A 27,847-nucleotide genomic window follows, 5' to 3' on the forward strand; every position below is an offset into this window, starting at 1 on the left:
ACTTCATGCGAAGAGTTGACTCATGGGAAAAGACCCTGATGCTGGGAGGGATTAGGAGCAGGAGGAGAAGGGGACGACAGAGGATGAGATGGCTGGATGGCATCACTGACTCGATGGACATGAGTTTGGGTGAACTCTGGGAGTTGGTGATGGACAGGGAGGCCTGGCGTGCTGCGATTCATGGGGTTGCAGAGTCAGACATGACTGAGCGACTGAACTGAACTGACTGAACTGAATTCTATAAGACGCTTAAAGATACCATTATGTGTATATCACTTGAGGCAAAATCAAGACCCTGCCCCAAGGCTGCACTATGTTTCTTGACTACTCCTCCCTTGTCTCTGCATCCTCTCCCTTCCCTGATTCAGTTCAGTTCAGTTCAGTCGCTCAGTCGTGTCTGACTCTCTGCAACCCCATGAATCACAGCACGCCAGGCCTCCCTGTCCATCACCAACTCCTGGAGTTCACTCAAACTCATGTCCACAGAGTCAGTGATGCCATCCAGCCATCTCATTCTCTGTCGTCCCCTTCTCCTCCCACCCCCAACCTTTCCCAGCATCAGAGTCTTTTCCAGTGAGGCAACTTGTCACATGAGGTGGCCAAAGTATTGCAGTTTCAGCTTTAGCATCAGTCCTTCCAATGAACACCCAGGATTGATCTCCTTTAGAATGGACTGGTTGGATCTCCTTGCAGTCCAAGGGACTCTCAAGAGTCTTCTCCAACACCACAGTTCAAAAGCATCAATTCTTCGGCGCTCATCTTTCTTCACAGTCCAACTCTCACATCCATACATGACCACTGGAAAAACCATAGCCTTGACTAGACAGACCTTTGTTGGCAAAGTAATTCTCTGCTCTTTAATATACTATCTAGGTTGGTCATAACTTTCTTTCCCTGATTAGCAACTGTCTAAATCTGCCCTTTGGAACTCAGGAAATGTCATGGAGGCTGGAGGGAGACAGAAAGGTTTCCATGTTCAGGATCTTCCATCCCACAGGATCTTGCCTAGATTTACTATTATCTCAGATAATTTGGGGCTTCCTGGTGGCTCAGATGGTAAACAATCTGCCTGCAATGGATGCAGGAGACCTGGGTTCAATCTCTGGGTTGGAAAGATCCCCTGAAGAAGGGAATGGCTACCCACTCCAGTATTCTTGCCTGGAGAAGTCCATGGACAGAGGAGCCTGGCAGGTTATAGTCCATGGGGTTGCAAAGGGAAGGACAAAACTGAGTGACTAACACTCTCACTTTTTCTGATAACTTGGAAAGAAAATCAAATGTCAGTAGAGTCTATACGTTAGTGAGTTTATCAGAAAGATTCAGAATATTGGTATCTTTTGGCTGATAGTTTATAGCTTGAACACTAGTAACATTCTCCAAATATTCATTGGAAGGACTGATGCTAAAGCTGAAACTCCAATACTTTGGCCACCTCATATGAAGAGTTGACTCACTGGAAAAGACTCTGATGCTGGGAGGGATTGGGGGCAGGAGGAGAAGGGGATGACAGAGGATGAGATGGCTGGATGGCATCACCGACTCTGTGGACATGAGTTTGAGTGTACTCCGGGAGTTGGTGATGGACAGGGAGGCCTGGCGTGCTGTGATTCATGGGGTCTCAAAGAATTGGACATGACTGAGGGACTGGACAACGACAGCAACAACAAACAACAACACACAGAGTAATAGGAGAGAAACTCTAATGAGAGTATTTTCAAACAGATATAATAGAAAATATATTCTGATAATGGAAAGTTTCTGTATGCAGCCTGAAATCTATATAACTATAAGCAGAAGCAAGTGATTTTGACCTTTATAGTGTTAGAAAGCCAAGGTTGCTAAACCATAAACATAATAAGGTAAGATTGAGACCTGAGCCTCAAGTGATCCTGGCCAGATTGTGGAAGCTAGCCCAAATCAGAGATTAGATTGAACGTGTTGCTTCCCAATTCCTACTGTTTTAGATAGCCTCAAGGCAGCTGCTATTAAATAGAGAGAAGAGAGATGGGCCATCTCCAGAGACCAGTAACTAAAAAGGATTTGAACAAGTTTAAGATCCATGACTAGACAAGATCCTTGGCTATAATTCACATGAAACTGACTGTAAGCAAACAGACTAGAAGCCTATTAGTTTTGAGATACCTGTGTTGACAAAAACATTATGAGCCTACATTACAAAACCTTATGGTTGATGTACTCCTAAAGAAATTCCTGATCCTCCAACCTGCAAATAAAGGCTGAGAATCTCTCCAAGCCTACATTTTCCCCATGCAAATTCTAGATGTAGCCAGGGACAATAATGGACAATCAAGAGTCCCCCAGATCTCATGGAGGACAATGAACAAGGGAGTTGTTCCCATACAGTAGAAACCGATGTTAACTGAAAAACTTGCTCTAATGTCTTAAAAGATAGTCTTCACACATTCTGTTCCTCAGGAATGCATTACTGTTATGACTACGCTTTTCCCATTTGTCATTTTCAAAATGGGAGTCTGACATTAACCTATTTCTTATCAACTATTGAATATGGAGGGTAAAGATTATTGATAATTGTCTGTTATTTAACATATGGTTAGGTCAGAAATATCAATAACCTCAGATATGCAGATGACACCACCCTTATGGCAGAAAGTGAAGAGGAACTCAAAGGTCTCTTGATGAAAGTGAAAGAGGAGAGTGAAAAGGTCGGCTTGAAGCTCAACATTCAGAAAACTAAGATCATGGCATCTGGTCCCATCACTTCATGGGAAATAGATGGAGAAACAGTGGAAACAGTGTCAGACTTTATTTTTTTGGGCTCCAAAATCACTGCAGATGCTGATTGCAGCCAGGAAATTAAAAGACACTTACTCCTCAGTAGGAAAGTTATGACCAACCTAGATAGCATATCAAAAAGCAGAGACATTACTTTGCCAACCAAGGTCCATCTAGTCAAGGCTATGGTTTTTCCCGTGGTCATGTATGGATGTGAGAGTTGGACTGTGAAGAAAGCTGATCGCTGAAGAATTGATGCTTTTGAACTGTGGTGCTGGAGAAGACTCTTGAGAATCCCTTGTACTGCAAGGATATCCAACCAGTCCCTTCTAAAGGAGATCAATCCTGGGTGTTCATTGGAAGGACTGATGCTAAAGCTGAAACTGCAATACTTTGGCCACCTCATGTGACGAGTTGACTCACTGGAGAAGAGTCTGATGCTGGGAGGGATTGGGGGTGGGAGGAGAAGGGGACGACAGAGAATGAGATGGCTGGATGGCATCACCGACTCGATGGACATGAGTTTGAGCGAACTCCGGGGGTTGGTGGTAGACAGGGAGGCCTGGTGTGCTGTGATTTATGGGGTCCCAAAGAGTCGGACACGACTGATCGACTGAACTGAACTGAACTGAACTGACTAGGTCCATGTCATGTTCTCTTCCACCAACAAAAGAGAAGAATCTACACATGGACATCACCAGATGGTCAATACCAAAATCAGATTGATTATATTCTTTGCAGCAGAAGATGGAGAAGCTTTATACAGTCAGCAAAAACAAGAGCGGGAGCTGACTGTGGCTCAGATCATGAACTCGTTATCACAACATTCAGACTTAAATTGAAGAAAGTAGGGAAAACCACAAGACCATTCACATAAGTGAAAAACAGATTCAAGGGATTAGATCTGATAGATGGAGTGCCTGAAAAGCTATGGAGGGAGGTTCATGACACTGTACAGGAGGTAGTGATCAAGACCATCCTTAACGTAAAGAAACCCACAAAGGCAAAATGGTTGTCTGGGGAGGCTTTAAAAGACACTAAGAAAAGAAGAGAAGCTAAAGGCAAAGGAGAAAAGGAAAGATATACACATCTGAAGGCAGAGTTCCAAAGAAGAGCAAGGAGACATAAGAAAGCCTTCCTCAGGGATCAATGCAAAGGAATAGAGGAAATCAAAAGAATGGGAAAGACTAGAGATCTCCTCAAAGAAAATTAGAGATACCAAGGAAACATGACATGCAAAGATGGGCACAATAAAGGACAGAAATGGTGTGGACCTAACAGAAGCAGAAGATTTGATGAAGAGGTGGCAAGAATACATAGAAGAACTATACAAAGAAGATCTTCATGACCCAGATAACCACGGTGGTGTGATCACTCACCTAGAGTCAGACATTCTGGAGTCTGAAGTAAAGTGGGCCTTAGGAATCATCACTGCAAACAGAGCTAGTGGAGGTGATGGAATTCCAGCTGACCATTTTCAAATCCTAAAAGATGATGCTGTGAAAGTGCTGCACTCAATATGCCAGCAAATTTGGAAAACTCAGCAGTGGCCACAAGACTAGAAAAGGTCAATTTTCATTCTAATCCCAAAGAAAGGCAATGCCAAAGAATGCTCAAACTATCACCCAAGTCACTCATCTCACACACTAGCAAAGTAATGCTCAAAATTCCCCAAGCCAGGTTTCAACAGTATGTGAACTGTGAACTTCCAGATGTTCAAGCTGGATGTAGAAAAGGCAGAGGAACCAGAGATCAAATTGCCAACATCAATGTATCATCAAATAAAGCAAGAGAGTTCCAGAAAAACATCTGCTTCTGCTTTATTGACTATGCCAAAGCCTTTGACTGTGTGGATCACAATAAACTGTGGAACATTCTTCAAGAAATGGGAATACCAAACCACCTTACCTACCTCCTGAAAAATCTGTATGCAGGTGAAGAAGTAACAGTTAGAACAGGACATGGAACAACAGACTTGTTCCAAATTGGAAAAGGAGTACATCAAGGCTGTATATTGTCACCCTGCTTATTTAACTTATACACAGAGTACATCATGAGAAATGCTGGGCTGGATGAAGCACAAGCTGGAATCAAGATTGCAGGGAGAAATATCAATAATCTCAGATATGCAGATAACATCACCCTATGGCAGAAAGTGAAGAAGAACTAAAGAGCCTCTTGATGAAAGTGAAAGAGGAGAGTGAAAAAGTTGGTTTAAAGCTCAACATTCAGAAAACTAAGATCACGGCATCCAGTCCCATTGCTTCATGCCAAATAGATGGGGAAACAATGGAAACAGTAACATTTTATTCTGGGGGGCTCCAAAATCACTGCAGATGGTTACTTCAGTCATGAAATTAAAAGATGTTTGCTCCTTGGAAGAAAAGCTATGACCAACCTACACAGCATATTAAATAGCAGAGACATTACTTTACCTACAAAGGTCTATGTAGTCAAAGCTATCGTTTTTCCAGTAGTCACATATGGATGTGAGATTTAGACTATAAAGAAAGCTGAGTGCTGAAGAATTGATGCTTTTTAACTGTGGTATTGGAGAAAACTCTTTAGAGTTCCTTGGATTTCAAGGAGATCCAACCAGTCCATCCTAAACAAAATCAGTCCTGAATATTCATTGGAAGGACTGACGCTGAAGCTGAAACTCCAATACTTCGGCCACCTGATGCAAAGAACTGACTCACTGGAAAAGACCAGATGCTGGGAAAGATTAAAGAGGGGAGGAGAGGGGACGACAGAGGATGAGATGGTTGGATGGCATCACCGACTCAATGGACATGAGTTTGAGCAAGCTCCAGGAATTGGTGGTGGACAGGGAAGCCTGGCGTGCTGCAGTCCGTGTGGTCATAAAGAGTAGGACATGACTGAGTGACTGAACTGACTGACTAGACCTGATAGAGAATTTTGAAAATCACCCCAAAATACGGTAAACTGAATAACTGACTAGAGGTTTTGTTAGTCTTTCTTGGGAAATGGTGAATGAATGGTAAGGATAAAGATGCTATTTCTATGATCAGAGAGGTTGGCCATGCCACAGTACTAATGGTCTTCCAGTATCCTTTGTTCCTTCTTCTATAATATATTTTTAGCAGGACACAAATTTACACAATCAAATGCTGCAATTTCCAACATTGACCAAAATGTGGAAATTGAAAAACTATGGCCAATAGAATCTGAGTAGATCTGCACCATTTTCAGTTATTGTCCTTAATAATATTGAAAACAGTTCTCCCTAAATATCACTAGAAACAATTGTTAATCAAGTAAAAGCTAAGTTTATTAAGCCTACTGCACCAGGAGGCAACATAATCTGAACAGCAGTGTTCTGCAGCAGAGAATCTGGGGAAAATGTCTTTCGACCTTTTGGGACTGGGATGAATTATTTTAATGTGAAACTTGAAAGGCAAAAAATAGTTGAAATAAAGCAATACTGATGACATAATAACTTTGGATTGGTGGGTACAAACAAGACAAAGATTTTAAAGCCAATCTTGACTAAAAAGTTGTTTGTTTCCATCATGAAGGTATTCTGATTAGTTTGCTAACTTGTCTTTCAGGAAGAATTATTTCCTGAAACAGTTTATTAATTAATTTATCTATGATCCCTATGTTTAGTGCAGACACAGGAAATATGCTTGGTCCCAGAACTGCCTGGCACAAAGATAAGAAAGTATATTGTTTTTGTTTTCAGTAAAACTAGAAGATTGCATCTCTAGTCCTATTCACATGTTCTGCTTGATAGGAAATGATGCACTACTTCAGTGATACCTGGAATTTATAAGTGAATGTTAAATGTTGAGAATGGCAGAGCCATCTATCCACCTTTATCCACTTGTTTATCTCAGTATTGTTGTACAGGAGAAAACAGACTCTGTATGCTGCTATATTCATCATATATTTCAACACACATTCTGTATCCTAACTAATTTGTTAATATTATGAGAAATGCTTGTTTAATTAAAAAAAAATCTGAAGCAAGCAGACAAACATTAGAGGGAGGGAAAATGACTTGAAATTTGGAAATTGACTCAAAGATAGAATGTCAGAAGCTCAAACTCAGTGCGAGATATTAGGGCAATCAATAGAAAAGGACAATATATAGGAACTTCTACTCTAACTTGTAGAAACAATACACAAAATATGTTAAAATAAAATAAAATGTAGTATCAAAACCCAAGGAAAATATATCACTGTGTAAAAATAGAATTAATATCCAAAGTGTGGTGCTAAACTTCAAGTCACAACAAGCATCAGATCTTAGAAACAATGAGAACTCCATGTTCCACATGACCAAGTTAATGGATCCAAGCTCAAGAGAGAACTTGAGTTAATGGGTCCAAGTTCAAGAGAGAATTTGGGAGCTATGGACATAGAATCCTTAATCCCTCTCATAAAAGCAAGGCAAGGAAACTGCTGCTAACCACCACCTAAAGTCATAGTTTTTTAGTAAGAGGTAGGGAGAAGCAGACCCAGTCTCCTAACACAGAACAGAATTAAACCACCCACTGACATGATGTCATCTTCAGTATAATTACAAATAGGAGAATGGAAATGTCATTAATTATAAGTTCTGGTTCTCATCTGAGGATCTAGTTGCCATCCAGAAGGGTGAAGAAAGAGAGAATATGAACAAATATTGACAGAAAAATACTACTCTGTTAATATTAGCCTGCAAACCAAAATTTTGAAATAAAAAAGAAGAGAGAATTCTAGTAATTACAGACAAAAATTTCTACAACCAGGATATTAAGTAACTTCATATGAAAATAATTGTATAGAATAGACTGAATTTTTTAAAGTATATTTAGGTCCTCAAAGTGACAAATTAAGGAATTAATTTCATCCTTAATAGCTTATTCTAAGATAAGTCATTATGAAAAATGAAGGCAGAAATGATGGAACAAAACATAGCCATGTAAAATCTTGACACTGAACACAGTCATTGAAATAAACATATAGACACATGATAGGAAATACACTTTAGATAGCTCACAGCAGAAGAGAAAATTATTGAATATATGATAGCAATGGAGATGCCACTGGGAACAAAACATGAAGACATATAAAGATATAAAAACATTTGATCCAGATACATGCAAGACAGATTGAGAAACATGAATTAATTTGCATTTGAGAAGAAACTTATTGTCATTTTACGGAAAAAAAGCAGGAAATTACAAAAAAGGGATAATATTTAAAATTTATCTAGAATTTTGAAAAAGTATGACAGCTAAAAATAATTGTGTATTCTAAGCAAAATGAAAATACATATCATTGTAAGTCTGAAAAACATTGAAAACAAAAAGAAATATTATAAAATGTAACCTCAAGAGAAAAGATAAACTACCTATGAACTAGACTAATAGCTCTCATTATAAGCAGTAATAATAGATGCTAGCAGAATAAAAAGAAATTATTCCAAGTGCTGAAGGAATAAAATTGTAAGAATTGTAGTGCAGATCTAATCACCATTAGAGTGAAAGCAAAATTAAGACATTTTTAGAGCATAAGATGGCTATGACAGTTTGTGATCCATAGACTCTAATTAAAATATCTATTAAAACATGCCCTGCACCAAGGAATAGTGAACCCACAGGACAGAATAGGGTACAATCTACAACAATAACAATAGGAATAGTGAGAACTTTATTCGAGAACTTAATTTACATTTGATGATCAAAATAAAACATTGTGTGTGTGTGACTACTACAAAAAGGCCAATATAAAACACTAAAAAACAAAATAGAAACAGTGAGAACTTTAATTAGAGAACTTAATTTACCTTTGATGATCAAAAAATATGTGTGTGTGACTATTAAAAAAAAGGCCAATCTAAAACACTAAACAACAAACTGGAGAACAGCTTAGCCGATAGTTAAAGCAGTGTAAGTTCTTTGTCATTTTCAAGAGAAGAATCAATATATTGAATTCCTATAAAATTTATTAAATAAATTTATAGTGAAGTATATGTTCAAATTTAGGATAATTAGTAAATAATATAATCATGAGTTTCTGGTGGGAGATAATTCTTACAGTAATTTAGAAAAACTATTTGGCAATATCCACTGAAGCTAAGCAGCTTCCCTGATAGCTCAGTTGGTAAAGAATCCACCTGCAATGCAGGTGACCCCAGTTGGATTCCTGGGTTGGGAAGATCAGCTGGAGAAAGGATAGTCTGCCCACTCAAGTATTCTTGGGCTTCCCTGATGGCTCAGCTGGTAAAGACCTGGGTTAGATCCCTGGGTTGGGAAAATCCCCTGGAGAAGGGAAAGGCTAACCACTCCAGTATTCTGGCCTGGAGCATTCCATGAATTGTATAGTCCATGGGGTCGCAAAGAGTCGGACACGACTGGGCGGCTTTCACTTTATTGAAGCTAAATATATTTCTACCTTATGATACAGCACTTCTGGGTATATACTTAACAAGCACTTGCTGCTGCTGTTTAGTCAGTAATGTCTGACTCTTTGTGACCCCATGAACTGTAGCCCATCAGACTCCTCTGTCCATGGGATTCTCCAGGCAAGAATACTGGAGTGGGTTGCCGTTTCCTCCTCTGTTTGTCAAAAACATAAGAACTTCCATAATGTAACAATTATGGAATAATTCCTGAATTGGAAATAACACAAATGTTCACAAAGAATAGAATAAATAAACTACAGTATATTCATAAAATAGAACACTACATAGCAACGAAAAGCAAGCAATTGCTAAACAAAACAACATGAAAGAATAACACAGATGTTTTGATGAGTCAAAGAGAGAAGACTTAAGGAACCTCATGGAGTAAAATTTAGTTTATATAAATATCAGGAATATTGATTTCTGGAATGGCTGAATAAGTCCTTCAGTAAACTCACTATCCCACAAACACAATGAAATTCTGACTAAACAATTAAACTCAATCATTCTAGATAGAACTTTTGAAACTCGCCAAAGGAATAGAATAAACTGGAAGTGTTAATTTAAGAAAAATTATTGAACCTCAGTAAGAACACTGGGGGCTTCCCAGGTGGCTCAGTGATAAAGAGTCTGTCTGCCAATGCAAGAGACACTGGAGATGTGGGTTTGATCCTTGGGTCAGGAAGATCCCTTGGATGAGGAAATGACAACCTACTCCTATATTCTTGCCTGGGAAATCCCATGGACAAAAGAGCCTGGTAGGCTACAATCCATGGGACTGCAAAGAATCAGACATAACTGAGTGACTGAGCAGGCACGCACGCACCCATGCATGCAACTGGGTCTATTCCTGTTCCCTTTCCCTCCTCAGCTAGGAGGCATGGTGATTGAGAAAAGCAGTGGCCTCACAGCCAGCAGCAAAGATTAGCCTCTTCTGGACCCCATTAAAAGATGAATCCCCAGAGGAGTAAATAGTTTGAGCCAACTAGCATTTTCCTGAACGTGATCTAGTTCCACAGTACTGTCGTTTTTTATTTTTATTTTTTTTGGTCTTTGTCTTCTGTCTGCAACAAAACAAAAATAATTTTAAAAAAAACCTCTATTCCCAGGGCATTACCGAAAAACTGAAAACATTAGCTGTCTGCTGGTAACACTGCAGCCACCTTGGGCTGAGATTTCAGTTGATGCAAACAAGAGCCTGACAAAATACTTTAAAAGAAAACCTGGGGGTAAAAAAAGATAACCATGGGGAACTCCAAAAAGCGCTGAGGTATCCTGAGGACCTAGAAGTCTGTGTGCAGATGAAGGTCTTAGTACACCCAGATAAGACACAGGAAAAGACAAATCCTTATTACTCATGTTTGCTGACTTCAGGCCCTCTTAAGGCAGGAAGTGGGAGAAGGCAATGGCACCCCACTCCAGTACTCTTGCCTGGAAAATCCCATGGACGGAGGAGCCTGGTAGGCTACAGTCCATGGGGTCGCTAAGAGTCGGACACAACTGAGCGACTTCACTGTCACTTTTCACTTTCACGCATTGGAGAAGGAAATGGCAACCCACTCCAGTGTTCTTGCCTGGAGAATCCCAGGGACGGGGGAGCCTGATGGGCTTCCGTCTATGGGGTCGCACAGAGTCAGACACGACTGAAGCAACTTAGCAGCAGCAACAGCAGCAAGGCAGGAAGTGAAAGCTAAGACTGACGCTAAGTTGTCACAAGTTTGAAAAGGTGAGTTCATTTTTTCGCCCTACTTGGCAAAGAGTACCTCGGGCATTTAAGAAATCTTCTGACCAATCACTGCTGGCCACTAAATTATACTGACCCAGGCATGATTACTAAGAAATCAGGCTTAAACATAAAAATAACTTAAACAAAAAGAAAGCTACTTGAGGAGTCATGGTGGTACACGAAAGTGAATAAAGACCATATAGAATTAGTCCAGGAACATCACTTAACAAACAAACAATAAGAAATTATTAATAATAAAAATAGCAACAACAACAAATCCTGGAAAGGGGCTGGATTTGATGCCAGAGGTTTACAATATCTTACATAAAACATCTGCAAAGAAAGATGAAACAGCAGTATATATACAGGGGGGAGAGAAAAGGCAGTCAACAAGAAAATGTCCCTGAAAGAACCCTGATTTTGAACTTAGTAAAAAAGGCATTCAGTTCAGTTCAGTTCAGTTGCTCAGCCATGTCCGACTCTTTGTGAACCCATGAATCGCAGCACGCCAGGCCTCCCTGTCCATCACCAACTCCCGGAGTTCGCTCAAACTCATGTCCATTGAGTCAGTGATGCCATCCAGCCATCTCATCCTCTGTCATCCCCTTCTCCTCCCGCCCCCAATCCCTCCCAGCATCAGAGTCTTTTCCAGTGAGTCAACTCTTCATATGAGGTGGCCAAAGTATTGGAGTTTCAACTTTAGCATCAGTCCTTCCAATGAACACTCAGGACTGATCTCCTTTGGAATGGACTGGTTGGAACTCCTTGCAGTCCAAGGGACTCTCAAGAGTCTTCTCCAACACCACAGTTCAAAAGCATCAATTCTTCGGTGATCAGCTTTCTTCACAGTCCAACTCTCACATCCATACATGACCACGGGAAAAACTATAGCCTTGACTAGATGGACCATTGCTGGCAAAGTAATATCTCTGCTTTTTAATATTCTAACTAGGTTGTTCCTAACTTTCTTTCCAATGAGTAAGCGTCTTTTAATTTCATGGCTGCAGTCAGCATCTGCAGTGATTTTGGAGCCCCCCAAAATAAAGTCTGACACTATTTCCACCGTTTCCCCATATTTCCTGTGAAGTGATGGGACCAGATGCCATGTTCTCAGTTTTCTGAATGTTGAGCTTTAAGCCAACTTTTTCACTCTCCTCTTTCACTTTCATCAAGAGGCTATTTAGTTCCTCTTCACTTCCTGCCATAAGGTAATTCAGCTATTAAAAATATGTTACAATAACTATCAGTTCAGTTCAGTCACTCAGTCGTGTCCGACTCTCCGTGACCCCACGAATCACAGCACACCAGGCCTCCCTGTCCGTCACCAACTCCCGGAGTTCACTCAAACTCATGTATACAATAACTATAAAGTATGGTAATTATGTCTCATCAAAAAAAATAATATTAATGAAGAGTAAAAATTATTTAAAAGAACAAAATAAAAATCTCTGGAGTTAAAAATTGCATTATTACTTACATTAAAAAATGACTGAGGGTACTTAACAGCAGATTTGAACTGACATAAGAAAGAATTAACAAACATGAAGACATATCAATTGAAGTTATCCAGTTTGATAGAAAGAATGGAATAAAGAAAATGAACACTTTTAGAGATGACATGATTATCTACCTAGAAAAAATTCTGGAACTAAGAAGTGGTTATAAAACTGGTACAGGATATTATGCTAATAGAAAAAATTAAATTAGTTTCCAGCAATGAACAATTAAAATTTTTTAAAATATCATTTAAAATAATGCAAAGTATATGTATAAATCTAACAATGCACACACAAGATTTATATGTAGAAAATGATAAAACCTCTGATGAAAGAAATTAAAGAGCAAAATAAATGGATAATATTTCATGTTTGTGATTGGAAGACATTATCAAGATGTCAGTTCTTCTTGCTAACTTGATCTATAGACTCAACAAAATCCCAATCAAAATCTAGGTATTTTTTTTTTTTTTGCTTGCTCCTTGAGGCTTATGGGAATCTTAGTTCCCTAATCAGGGATCAAACCCAGGCCCCTGACAGTGGAAACGCTGAGTACTAACCACTGGACTACCAGGGAATTCCTTCAGGAATCTATTCTTTATATGGAAAGGCAAAAAACCAAGAAGAGACAATACACTATTAAAATAAATAACATATTTGAAGGAAACATATTACCCTATTTCAAGACCTAATATAATGCTACAGTGATCAAAATAGTTCCTCAAAGTGGAAAAAAAATCAACACATATGTAAATGGAATAGAACAGAGAAAAAGACACACACAAATATAGACACCTGATCTTTGATAAAGGAGTGAAGGCAATTTAATGGAGAAAGAACAGTCTTTTCAACAAATAGTGCTGGAACAATAAGACATCCCTATGCCAAAAAAGAAAAAAAAAAATGGACTTAGATACAGAGACAACAGAAACAGACCTTTCACAAAAATTAACTCAAAATGAATCATAGTTCAAAATGTAAAATGCAAACCTCTAAAACTTCAAGAACACAAAGGAGAAAATCCAGATGGCCTTGGGTTTGGTAATGAGTTTTTAGGTACAATTCCAAGAGCATAATCCACAGAGGAAAAAAAAAATTGACTTGGGTTTTATTAAAATATATTTTAAATGTGTGCTCTGTAAAAGGCAGAATAATACAGTTAAGAGAATGAAAAGACAAGTCAGACTGCAAAAAATGTTCAAAACATATATTTGATTCAGGACTTGTATCTGTAGTATACAAATAATACTTAAATATCAGTGGGAAACAAAGCAACCTAATTAAAAATTAGCAATGGATATTTAATGAGGTAACTCATTAAAAAAAAACACACAGATAACAAAAAAAGCATGTAAAAATGCTCAATATCACTGGTCTTCAGAGAAGTGCAAATTAAAACCACTGAACTCATATTAGAATGGCTACTATGAAGGATAGTAAAGCCTGGCATGCTGCAGTTCATGGGGACGCAAAGAGTCAGACCCCACTGAGTAACTGAAAAACAAGTATTATTGTTTAGGATATGGAGCAACAGGAATCCTCATTTAATAGATGAATGGATAAACAAACTGTAGTACATCCACATAATGGAAAATTATATTCAATGATAAAAAAATGAACTTTCAAGCCATAAAATAAATATGGAGTTATCTGAAATACACATTGCTAAGTGAAAAAAGTAAGTCTGGAAAGGCATATATACTATATTTTAAAATATATGAAATTCTGGAAAAAGCAAAACCAGGGAGAGGTAAAGGTCAGTAATTGTCAGGTTTTCTGAGGGGGTGTTAAGTAAGTGAAACAGAAGGGATATTTTCTCTCTCTCTCTCTTTTTTTTCGGCCATACTGTGTGGTTCCTGGGATCTTAATTCCCCAACCAGGGATCAAACCCTGGCTTTTGCAGTGAAAGTGCTAAGTCTTAACCACTGGACTGCCAGGGAATTCCCCACAAAAGATTTTTAAGGTAGTGAAATTATTCTGAACAATAACCATAATGGAGTAAATATAATGCTATGCATTTATCAAAACCTAAACTGCAATACTTTGGCCACCTCATGCGACGAGTTGACTCACTGGAAAAGACTCTGATGCTGGGAAAGGTTGGGGGCGGGAGGAGAAGGGGACGACAGAGAATGAGATGGCTGGATGGCATCACCGACTCTGTGGACATGAGCTTGAGTGTACTCCGGGAGTTGGTGATGGACAGGGAGGCCTGGCGTGCTGTGATTCATGGGGTCGCGGAGAGTCAGACACGACTGAGCGACTGAACTGAACTGAACTGAACTGAACTGATACAGATTTATAGCAGAAAGATTAAACACTAATGTATGCAAATTAAAACAGAAACAAATCATTTAGGAGTTTAGGGGAGCTCAGGATGAAATCAAGATGGTGACAAGAGAATATAACAAATGTATGAAACAATCTCACTGAAGGGAACGAGAGGAAAAAATCCTGACCAAAGTAACTCTGTAAATGAATGGAGTCAATATACAAGGCAAAAAGACATGAACACAAGTTGGTCAAGTTTAAAAGTTGCATCAGTAGGGGTGCAAGTTAACAATTTCAGTACTGGTATAAATGTATCCTGGAAATGAACAACTAAGTAAAGAAGGGAGATGGTGAGAGCTAGATTTTCCAGTGTTGGAGTGAGAGTTTACAAATAAGCCAGAGGAGAAAGCTAATAACAAGTTGTGTTAACACATAATTGCCCTTGCTTTGTCAACCGAGGCGCTTAGAAGCAATGACACCCCAGTAACAAAGAACACATCTACAACAAGGTCTTGACTTGAACTGCACGCCCATCACTGAAATACAGTACTCAGTTCCACCTTTCCCTTTTCTACTTTTCTCTCTTTAAACTGCCTGGCTCGTGTCTTAGTTCAATTCAATTCATTCGCTCAGTCTTGTCTGACTCTTTGTGACCCCATGGACTGCAGCATGCCAGGCTTCCCTGTCCAGCACCAATTCCTGGAGCCTACTCAAACTCATGTCCATCGAGTCAGTGATGCCATCCAACCATTTCATCCTCTGTCATCCCCTTCTCCTCCTGCCTTCCATCTTTCTCAGCATCAGGGTCTTTTCTAATGAGTCAGTTCTTTGCATCAGGTGGCCAAAGTATTGGAGTTTCAGCTTCAGCATTAGTTCTTCCCATGAATATTCAGGACTGATTTCCTTTAGGATAGACTGGTTGGATCTCCTTGCAGTTCAAGGGACTCTCAAGAGTCTTCTCCAACACCACAGTTCAAAAGCATCAATTCTTTGGCCTTCAACTTTCTTTATGGTCCAACTCTTACATCCATACATGACTACTGGAAAAACCATAGCTTTGACTAGATGGACATTTGTCAGCAAAGTAATGTCTCTGTTTTTTAATATGCTGTCTAGGTTGGTCATAGCTTTTTTTTCCAAGGAGCAAGCATCTTTTAATTTCATGTTTGTGGTCATTTTGGAGCGCAAGAAAATAAAGTCTGTTTCCAATGTTTCCCCATCTTCAGTTCAGTTCAGTTCAGTCGCTCAGTCGTGTCCGACTCTTTGCGATCCCATGAATCACAGCACGCCAGGCCTCCCTGTCCATCACCAACTCCTGGAGTTCACTCAAACTCATGTCCATCGAGTTGGTGATGCCATCCAGCCATCTCATTCTCTGTCGTCCCGTCTCCTCCCACCCCCTATCCCTCCCAGCATTAGACTCTTCCAGTGAGTCAACTTGTCGCATGAGGTGGCCAAAGTACTGGAGTTTCAGCTTTAGTATCAGTCCTTCCAATGAACACCCATCTATTTGCCATGAATTACTGGGACCAGATGCCACGATCTTAGTTTTTTGAATGTTGAGTTTCAAGCCAGCTTTTTCACTCTCCTCTTTCACTTTCATCAAGAGGCTTTTCAGTTCCTCTTTGCTTTCTGCCATAAGGGTGGTGTCATCTGCTTAGCTAAGGTTATTGATATTTCTTCAGGCAATCTTGCTTCATGTCTAAAACATGTCAATAGAGAATAATACAATTATGCGTATTCTTCCCCCAAACAAAAACTGGCATTAGAATGATATTGTCAGTATTTCATCCAAAGGTACACTGAGACTTATATCCACTGGGATATGACTGATGAAAACACTCATTTTAATCTATAGAAAGGTAAGTCATTCTCAACATTCATAAATCATTTCACTTAAAAACTTCACAGATCTTACTTTGGCTATAGAGGAAATTTTATGGAATTGTACTAAATACCAAATAATGAGTCAGCCAAAATGAATATTTAGAAATGTAAGTATAATATTCCAGAAAAAAAAACTGCAAGAGTTGTATGAGTAACAACACTATTATCTCTACTTTAGTACTGGACATTTTCTAAGCCCACTACATACAGAAACACTTAAATTCTTAAACAAATTCTATTTTTATATTTATAATATTTATTGCTTAAGTGAGTATGATTGAGTGCTCACAATCTTATTTAATGTTCATAGTCTCTGCATGACATCATGACATTATTTCCATCTCCAATCTTTTGATGAAGCCACTGAAGTTTAGGGAGATTAAATTAATTGCCTAAGAATCATGTGGTTTATCAGTGGTAGAAATGGGATTAAAATACACATCTAATGACAAAACCCAGGCTCTTTACCTTAATCCCATGCTGTCCCCATTGATCATCAGTTCAGTTCAGTTCAGTTCAGTCACTCAGTCGTGTCCGACTCTCCGCGACCCCATGAATCACAGCACTCCAGGCCTCCCTGTCCATCACCAACTCCCGGAATTCACTCAAACTCATGTCCACAGAGTCGGTGTACAGGGCCAAAAGTTACTCAGGAAAATCGGAAGGAAGAAGAAAGACAGAAGGACAGGGAGGAAGAGAGGGAAAGAGAGAGAGAGAAAGGGAAGAAGAAGAAAGCAAAAATAAAAGGAAAGAAGGGAGGGAGGGGGAGGGATGAAAGAACTTTTTGTATATAGTATTCAAGGGTACCTAAAAAAAAAGTTGCTACATTCAAGTATTCTTCATGTTACTGCTTGTTATCTCGCTTTTACAAATAATTTGGACCATGTGTGACACTGTGTTCAGTAGTTGGCTCAGTTTCCTTTGAATAAAAAGCTCTGAATGTTATTTCTGGATTCACCACTGACTGAGTTTAATTGGATAAAGTCACTTCATTTTGGAAGTTTCAAATTTGACTTCAATAAAATAAGAAAGATATCTAATTTCCTAGGTCACTACGGACTTTAAAAGGTTACAGTCCTTTCAATTCTAATTCTGTATGAATTCATGTTTCTCCTTTATGGATAGATACATCATAGATGGGGAGCTGATGGGGAGAATTCTGCTTCTTTTGCTCAGTCTTGTATTTGCAAGCAGTCACAGTTCCTATAAATTCCATTTCCCCATCAGTACAGGATGTAGGGATCAGCAGAGGGCAGTAGAACTCTAGCCTTGAAAACAAGATTGCAGTACAAGCTCTGCACAGGTTACTTCCAAAGTTACTACTGCATAGATTTTTTTAACTTGCTTAATTTTCCTTTAAAAAATTATGTATACATTATGTATATATATGCAGTCGCACTAATTAGAAATTATTTGTAATCATAAATATTGGTGTAGCATTTTTCAAAATAATTAACTAAAAATAGAAATTAAAGGGCTTTTGTGGTGGTTCAGACGGTAAAGAATCTGCCTGCAATGCAGGAGACTTGGGTTTATCCCCTGGGTCAGGAAGATCCCCTGGAGAAGGGAATGGCAACCCCCTCCAGTATTCTTGCCTAGAGAACTCCATGGACAGATGAGCCCAGTGTGCTACAGTCCATGGGGTCGCAAAGAGTCAGACACGACTGAATGACTAACACACAGGGAAATTAAAAGAATATACATCCAGTTGCTATGTGTGTGCTCCGGCGCTCAGTCCTGTCTGAATCTATGCCGTAGCCCACCAGTCTCCTCTATCCATGGTGATTCTCCAGACAAGAAAACTGGAGTGAGCTGCCCTACCCATCTTCAGTCCAGTTGCTAGAACTACTAAGGATTAAGTTTCTGTCTAAAGAGATCAAATAATTTCAATTACAATAAGAATAAACCGGTTGTTTTCATCAAGTTAATAAATGAGAATTTTCATATCACTAAAAGGATCATTTAAGTATCGATACAGAGTTTGAACTTGCCAGGTGGCTCAGTAGTCAAGAATCTGCCTGCCAATGCAGGAAATGCAGGAGACACGGGTTCTATCCCTGGGTCAGAAAGATCTCTTGTAGTAGGAAATGGCAACCCATTTCAGCATTCTTGCCTGAAAAATTCCATTGACAGAGGAACCTGTCAGGCTATAGACCACGGGGTCTCAAAGAGTCAGACATGACTAAGAGACTCAGTACATTACAGTTTAAAACTCAAAATAAGCATGCTTCCTGCTAGGAATTTTTTTTTTCCTTACAATTTCCTTTCATTTTGTACTGTCTGTGAAGAATCAGAAATAAGGGGATGAAAAAAAGAAAACCATTTGGGGGTTATATCCAGAACAATTATTAACTTTATTAAGGTGTTTCATACAAATTTGAGGAAATAGTTTATTTTTATTCCCATTTAATTATTTCTTTTACAGCTTTATTAAGATATCATTTATATACAATAAAATATACACATTTTAAAAGAATGTAGTTTAATAAATGTATTCATCCAAGAAAGAGACATCCAAATAAAATCGTAGAACATTTCTATCACCTTTCCAAGTTCCTTCAATCCCCTTTACAAGTATATTTATTGTACGACAGTTTCATATACATGGAATCATACAAAATACATTCTTTTGTGACTGGTTCTTTCGCTAAGCATAATGTTTTTGAGATTTGAACATCATGTATGGGCTTTACCCCGGTGGCTCAGTGGTAAAGAGTCTGCCTGCTAAGCAGAAGTCATGGGTTGAATCCCTGGGTTGGGAAGATCCCCTGGAGGAGGAAATGGCAACCTACTCCAGTGTTCTTGCCTGGAGAATCCCAGGGACGGGGGAGCCTGGTGGGCTTCTGTTTATGGGGTCACACAGAGTCGGACACGACTGAAGTGACTTAGCAGCAGCAGCAGCAGCAGTAGGTAGGTAAATACTTACAAGTACTATCTTGGGTCCACCGGAAGGTGCTCATTAACTTTGTCAGAAACAGATTAATTGTTTTTCTAAGTAAGTGTACTATTTCTCATCCCCACCAACATACTAGGATTTCAGTTGCTCTACCTTCTAAAGGAAACAGTATTGTCAGTCATATGTGTACAGTGGCATTTCATTATATTTATAGTTTAATCATACCTTGATTAATGATGTTAAGTTTGTTTTATTTTGGACTTTTTTGGCTACTTTTTTGAAGTATCTGTTTAAATAATTTGCCTTGTAAAAAAATTGGGGAATACTTGTCGTTTTTAATCAATTGTAAGAGTTCTTCATATATTCTTTATACATATTCATATATAAATATTATGATTTATAAAGTATATTCTTGATAAAACTTCTTTGCCCTCTTAAGGCATGACTTCTCATTTCCTTAACAGTCTTGAAAAAAGCAGAAATTATTCATTTTGATGATGTATAATTTACAAAGTTTTTATGTACTTTAGTAATCTGATCTAAATAAAATTTTTCTTATTGTCATAAATAGTTCTTCTTGGAGAAGGAAATGGCAACCCACTCCAGTGTTCTTGCCTGGAGAATCCCAGGGACGGGGGACCTGGTGGGCTGCCGTCTATGGGGTCACACAGAGTTGGACACGACTGAAGTGATTTAGCAGCAGCAGCAGCAGCAGTTCTTCTTACATTTTCTTGTTGAAGGTTTAGTGTTTTAATTCTTATATCTAGGAATATGATCCATTTTTGAACTAATTTTTGTGTAGGCTAGAAGTGAGTAAGTTTATTTTTTCCCATATGGATATCCAGTTGGTCTGGGCTCATTTGTTGAAAAGATGATCATATCCTCTTCAATTATTTTGGCACTGTGTAAGAAATTAAGGAAACTCTAAGCATTGGTCTTTTTCTGCCTTATCATTTTGTTCCAATAATCTTTATTTTTATCCTTTAGCCAATACAAACTGTCTTAATTACGTAATTTTCAGTGGTTCTCAAGTGGGGATGATTTAGTCTACAGGGGACATTTGGTCATGTCTGAAAACAGTTTTAATTGTCACAACTATAGGGCAGTGGGAGATGCTACTGGCATTTAGTGAATAGGGGCCAAGGAATCTGCTAACCTCATACAATGCAAAGGAAAGTTACCCAAAAGAAAGAAATATCTAGCCCAAAATGTCGAAAGTGTCCAGGTTGAGAACCTTTCTTTTAATATGAATTTTAAAAACTGTCAACTCCCCAAAGTTGTTTGTTTTCAAAATAATTTTGGCTATTTTAAGCTTATTGTATTCCCTTATAAAATAAAAATCAGCCTGTAATATTGATTATTGTGGTCTTTAATGGATCATTAGCAATAGGGTTGACTCTTGTACAACACAGGTTTCAATTGTGTGGGTCCACCTACATGTGGTTTATTTTCAATAAATATATAATTTTCTCTCCTTATCTGAGGGTTCTGAATCCACAGATTCAACCAACTGTAGATTGAGTACTATGTTTATAGTCTGCTGCTGGCTGAATCCACAGATGCAGAATCTGGGGATAAGGACAGCTGACTATGGGACCTGAGCATCTGCAGATTTTGGTATTCCAAATGGGTCTTAGAACCAATCCCCCATGGATGATGAGGGATGACTATAACATTTTATTTTCTCAGTGATTACTCCAGAGTTTAAAATGTACATTCTTAATTTGTTACAGTTTGTCTTCAAACAATATTCTATTCTTTCACCTATATATGGAAACTTCTCAGCAATATTCATAGATTATCCCCTCTTTCCCTTTATCTTAATATTGTCATACTCTTTAGATCTTAAATCCACAGTCTTCTCTGGTGGCTCAGATGGTAAAGAATCCGTCTGCAATGCAGGAGACCTGGGTTCAATCCCTGGGTTGGGAAGATCCCCTGGAGAAAGGAACAGCTTCCCACTCCAGTATTTTGGCCTGGAGAATTCCATGGACAGAAAAGCCTGATGGGTTACAGTCAATGGAGTTGCAAAGAGTTGGATGGGACTTTCACTTCATATGTACATAATTTATAAACTCAATGATACATTGCCTTTATTTTTGCTTATATAGTCAATTGTTTCTTAACAAAAAATTTTGTTGTATTCAGCACTTTGTAAATTTTTCACTCCTTTCTGTATATGAGTTTTTATATGATATGCTTTCCTTCAACTTTATTTTCAGCAATTATATTACTGTGAAACTACCTGATCCTTTTCATACTAGCTTTTAAGCTTTATTACAGTAGGTCTAGAATTGCCTTTAGAATCTATTCCATGGACAGAGGAGCCTGGTGGGCTATAGTCCATGGGGTTTCAAAGAGTTGGACATGAATGAATGACTAACACTTTCACTTACCCTATTTAATTTAGCACATAATTGTGCTTTTTGCTCTGATGAATGCCCTGGGTATATAACTAGTTCTTTCTACTCTGGCCATTTCAAAGTCAATTATCACCTAGCCTTTTGGAAACTGTGGAAATCGTTGCACTTAGATTTTCATGGTAATTGTTCTTTCTCTGATAGTTGTGTTTGTTTTTTTTCTTTGCCTGGCCTCATGAGATCTCATTTTACCTTTATGCAGCCTAGCAATCCTTCAGGGAAACCCTGTACAGATATTTTAAGTTCTCTTGCTTCATGACTATCTACTCGCTGTGACTCTCCTCTATATACTCCCACCACTGCAACGTCCCTGCTGTATAATCTCTGTCTCCTCAACTCAGTGAGGATGCTATGCTCTGCTTGGGGTGCCCCTTACAACACCATGGCTGAAAAAGGAAGAAAAATACAGAAAGAATATCATTCACTTTATCTTTCCCCCTTTCCTGAAGGATCACCATCCTGCTCTCAATAATGCCCATCATCATAACACAGTTACTTCATATATTTTATCTGTTTTCTAGTTACTTATGGCAGGAAGGCAAGTACCGTGCTTTTCACTCCATTACAGAAAATGAAGTCCTTTCATTGCATTAATTTTTAATAAATCTACGAAATTATTTTCTGTGCTTCATACTTCCAAGCTACTCTGAAAAGACTAAGTTGTCCATACTTACAAGACTGCTATAATAGAGTGGCTCAAAGAGAGCTTTTGCAAACTGTCTTTTTGAGGTTATCTGATGCTGGGAAATGTTGGGGGCGGGAGGAGAAGGGGATGACCGAGAATGAGATGGCTGGATGGCATCACCGACTCTGTGGACATGAGTTTGAGTGAACTCCGGAAATTGGTGATGGACAGGGAGGGCTGGCGTGCTGTGGTTCATGGGGTCGCAGAGAGTTGGACACGACTGAGCGACTGAACTGAACTGAACTGAACTGATGGCACTAGGCAGACATTTTGGCTTTTTCAGGTATCTTTTCTTCAATTTATCTTCAGTATTACTGTTTAGTTTTTTTTTTTTTTTATCATTTATATTTCTTGGCCGAAACTTATTATCCACTCTTAGTTCTAGGATAGAGTTTTAAGTCTTCACATATGTGTAAACTCTTGCTGTTTGATCCTGTACTCTCCCCGCACATGCCTCTCTCTATTCATGCTTCAAATAATATCATGCTGCACAGAATTGGGCTAAATAAATGTGCTGATTTACTCTTCAGTACTTCTGCATGTAGAGTTCATTTTTGTCTTAAAACTTCTCTAATGCTATCATTCTTTTTAAAAGTCATTTTTAGTATTACTCCCCTGCTGATAAATCCACTTCTATGTTAATAGTATTTTATATATCTTCACTCTCGGTATAATTGTTTATTTCCATAAATCTTTCTGCTGCAAACTCTCTTGCCCTATATATAGAAGTCAATTGTCATATATATATCCCATTCTCGGCTCCTGCTACAATAATCTGGTACTTTGCAGGCATACAGGAAATGCTTTTAAATAAATGAGTGAAATGAAATCATTTATATTTTTGCCTTGATCTAAGATGTTTTGCTAATTGATTTTAAGCTTCTGAAGGTTCAGTTCAGTTCAGTCGCTCAGTCGTGTCCAACTCTCCACGACCCCATGAATCACAGCACGCCAGGCCTCCCTGTCCAAAACCAACTCCTGGAATTCACTCAAACTCATGTCCATCGAGTCGGTGATGCCATCCAGCCATCTCATTCTCTGTCGTCCCTGTCTCCTCCCACTCCCAATCCTTCCCAGCATCAGAGTCTTTTCCAGTGAGTCAACTCGTCGCATGAGGTGGCCAAAGTATTGGAGTTTCAACTTTAGCATCAGTCCTTCCAATGAACACCCAGGACTGATCTCCTTTAGAATGGACTGGTTGGATCTCCTTGCAATCCAAGGGACTCTCAAGTGTCTTCTCCAACACCACAGTTCAAAAGCATCAATTCTTCAGCGATCAGCTTTCTTCACAGTCCAACTCTCACATCCATACATGACCACGGGAAAAACCATAGCTTTGACTAGACGGACCTTGGTTGTCAAAGTAATGTCTCTGCTTTTTAATATACTATCTAGGTTGGTCATAACTTTCCTTTCAAGGAGTAAGCGTCTTTTAATTTCATGGCTGCAATCAGCATCCGCAGGGATTTTGGAGCCCCCAAAAATAAAGTCTGACACTGTTTCCACTGTTTTCCCATCTATTTCCCATGAACTGATGGGACCAGATGCCGTGATCTTTGTTTTCTGAATGTTGAGCTTCAAGCCAAACTTTCACTCTCCTCTTTCACTTTTATCAAGAGGCTTTTGAGTTCCTCTTGACTTTCTGACATAAGGGTGGTGTCATCTGCATATCTGAGGTTATTGATATTTCTCCCTGAAATCTTGATTCCAGCTTGTGCTTCTTCCAGCCCAGCGTTCCTCATGATGTACTCTGCATATAAGTCAAATAAGCAGGGTGAATTAAGGACAGACAAATAACCTTGATTTAAAATAATGTATGTTTAGAAAATGAGCTGATCAGTTGTCTTCATTTTATATAGTATATGTCTAGAAATTGAATGATTTCTATCTTTAAGTATTTATCTCTGACTATATCTCATATACACGTCTATAACTATACTTACAGACCTAATGCAGTTATATAGCTACATAAAGATATAGAACTTAATATTTCGAAGTCCAGATTAAATTCTATCTATAGATTCTGGCTTCCCTGATGGCTTAGATGGTAAAGAATCTGCCTGCAATGCAGAATTGGGTTCGATCCCTGAGTCAGGAAGATCTGCTGGAGAAGGGAATGGTTACCTACTTCAATTTTCTTGCCTGGAGAATTCTCACAGAGGGGACTGGTGGGCTACAGTACAGGAAGTCACAAAGAGTTGACACAACTGAGCAACTAATACTTTCACTTTCACTTTTCCATAGATTCAAGCAAGTACTATGGGCCCTCTCATCAGACATTTGCATATGCTCTTCCCACTTTTTGAAAAGCTTCTTTATCTCTAAGTTTGCTTAGCGAAATTTTATTTTCCTTCAGTTGAGAATTCAAGGTGGCTTTTAACTTCCTTGACTAATCAGTTCCTTTTATCTCAAAGCACTTTAAAACTCCTTTCTATGATACTTGTACCAGTTATACTTTATATGCCTATGCACTTGTTTCATTATTATCTCCCCAAATGTAATCAGCGTAACGCCTTTGTACTCTGGGACATTAAGTAAGCTGGAAATTCATTTTCCAAAATCGCCTTCCCTGAATGTGTCCAATTAAAGGTGGTCATCAGAACAATTTGTATAAGATGAAGAAGTAAATAAGAAGTTATTTTCTCTCTGAGAATTAATATAGAACCAAACACTGCTCACTCAAGTTGCTGAACTCTTGGATCATCTTGTTGACATGAGGTAGCATGCAGGTCTTCAACTTCTCAAGCCCTGAGTTAGGTACTTGTGCATCTCCATGACCAATAGAACTGTCATCTCCTTCCAGTTAACATGCAACTCAGTTTAAAGGCAGTGGGAAAGAGACAAGTGTGGGAGTTTAAGAAGTCTATGCAAGATCTAATCTTCAAAATCAATTCTTTATTCTGTATCTCTGAGCAGTTCTGCTTCTTTTATGAAAACCAAATGCACTTATTCAAGACAGAGTCCCTTCCCATTTTAATCATTGGTGATCTTCCACCAATGTGAAGTAAATTTGACCAGTTTCCTGCATGTTCAGTAAATACTTTAACTGGAATAAACAAATCCATACCCACTCACTCCTAGTATTTCTTATTAGGCACTGAGTACATACTGTCATAATTCAATTTAACTGTCTTTATTTCAACCAAGATAATCTCATGCTCCTAAAGCCTGATTATTCAAAGCCAATGGAACAGGGTTACAAGAGTCATGGGAGACAAGGGATGGTGTAGCCACAAGATCGATGTCTTCTTTCTCCTTGATTCAATTGCCTCTGTTTCCATCTGCCTCTAATGACAGTGAAGCTTTAGTTTCCTCTTAAAATTGATTTATGTTTAAATGTAAATTGACTATACTATACAATAATGGTGTATGGTAGAATTGGGCAAGCTGTTAAACAAGTTAAATTTGTTCATGAAATGCAACTTTGAAAATGAGATGTGTATTTTAATGAATGACAGAGCTGAGGACGAACTTTATATTGAATCTGTAATGTGGATCTATGGTATTTTTCTTTTGGAGAAACAGGGAAAGAGCTTGAAGAGCTATTTTCTTTGAAATTAATGCCATGGTGAATATTATCATTATTATCACCACAAACAGTTAAATCAAATTAGGAATGAGAAATAAACTTTACCCATTGTATTCCTAATTTAATTTAAAACATTGAAACTGGAAACATCATTGGAAAGACATAAGTACAGGTATCAAGTGGAATGTCCAACCATTCTCTGCTTTTGGCTGATGTAGGGATACATGTTAGTATCTTTAAAAAAAGCAAATATTTGCCAAGTTCAACAATCTTTTCCAGGAATATATGGAATGAGTATTGTATAGGGTCTCTTCTTGGTGAACATAAATTTCATCCTCAATAACTGTATTTAATAAATTACCTGTGAAAATGAATAACTAAACCAATTAGCCAGTTATTTAGAACATTCCTGCTCATCACATTCACATTGTTGGTTGAGGAGAAAGTGAAAGTGAAAAGTGTTAGTTGTTCAGTCATGTCTGACTCTTTGTGACCCCATGACTATCGCCTACCAGGCTCCTCTGTCCATGGAATTCTCAGGTAAGAATACTGGATGGGTTGCCATTTCTTGCTTCAGGGAATATTTCTGAACCAGGAATTGAGCCTGAGTCTCCTGCATTGCAGGCACATTCTTGACTGCCTGAGACATAGGAGGAAAATATGACAGAAAGCCAGAACGTAGTATTTTGAAATTTCTTCCTATGTTAACTTTTCCTTAAATAAAAAGGAAGGAGCTACCATTAAGCATTCTAGGGCAGACAGAGATATAGAAGTAAAAATAATGATTCATATCACCCTTTATATTTTGGAGGATATTAAATATTCTGTAGTTTGAGAATATTGCAGGCTAAGATAGCAACAATGAACTGTTATTACAGTGACTGCAATTTTAGTGAAATGTGTCTGATATTCAATCTTAAGGGAAAACCTCAAAAATCTAATTTAAAAACTTGATTTATTAATTGATACTTCAAAAGTGTCAAGAGCAAAGTAGATATACAGATGGGAAGTAAGCATATGAAAAGAAGTTCAACATCACATGACACTAGGGAAGTGCAAATTAAAATGAAATACTACTACATGTCTATTAGAATGATCAAAATCCAAAACACTTACAACACCAAATGCTGGTGAGAATGTGGAACGACAGGAAGTCTTACTTTTTGATGGTAAGACTATCAAATGGTACAACTACTTTGGAAGACAGTTTGGCAGTTTTTATTTTCTTTTTCACAAATCTGAACATACTCTTATCTCATGACCCAACAACCATGCACCTCAATAATTATCCAAATAAATCAGAAACTTATGTCCACACAAAAACATGCAGAGGCTGTTTACAGAAGCTTTTCTTCATGATTCACAAATCTTGGAAGCAACCAAGATGTTCTTTAGGAGATAAATGGATAAAAATGAATTCAGTCCCTCCAACTGTAACCTAAAAGTACTTTCTTCCACTCTGTGGAGCATCTTGTGATGAGATTCTCTTGTTCTCTGGGGTCCAAGTGGCAGGTTCCCCCCTCCATCATCGCTGGCGTTCTACTTCCTCTTAGGCTGATGAGGTTGCAAAAGCACTCTTTACGTTCTAACACCAATTTTTAAAATTTATGTTTTCTTTCTGATATATGCATACTGGTAGTCTGGACTTCAGCTAAAGTTTGTCATCTTCTCTCAATTGTTTATCTAAGCACTATGTTTTCTCAATATAATATTTCTGCAAGTCATAAGCAAGCTAAAATTCAGTTCTGTCTATTTAAAGTAAGAGTTC

The sequence above is a fragment of the Moschus berezovskii genome, chromosome 19 (genome assembly GCF_049115385.1).
Source record: "Moschus berezovskii isolate FMDL1 chromosome 19, NW_MosBer_1.0, whole genome shotgun sequence".
NCBI lineage: Eukaryota > Metazoa > Chordata > Mammalia > Artiodactyla > Moschidae > Moschus > Moschus berezovskii.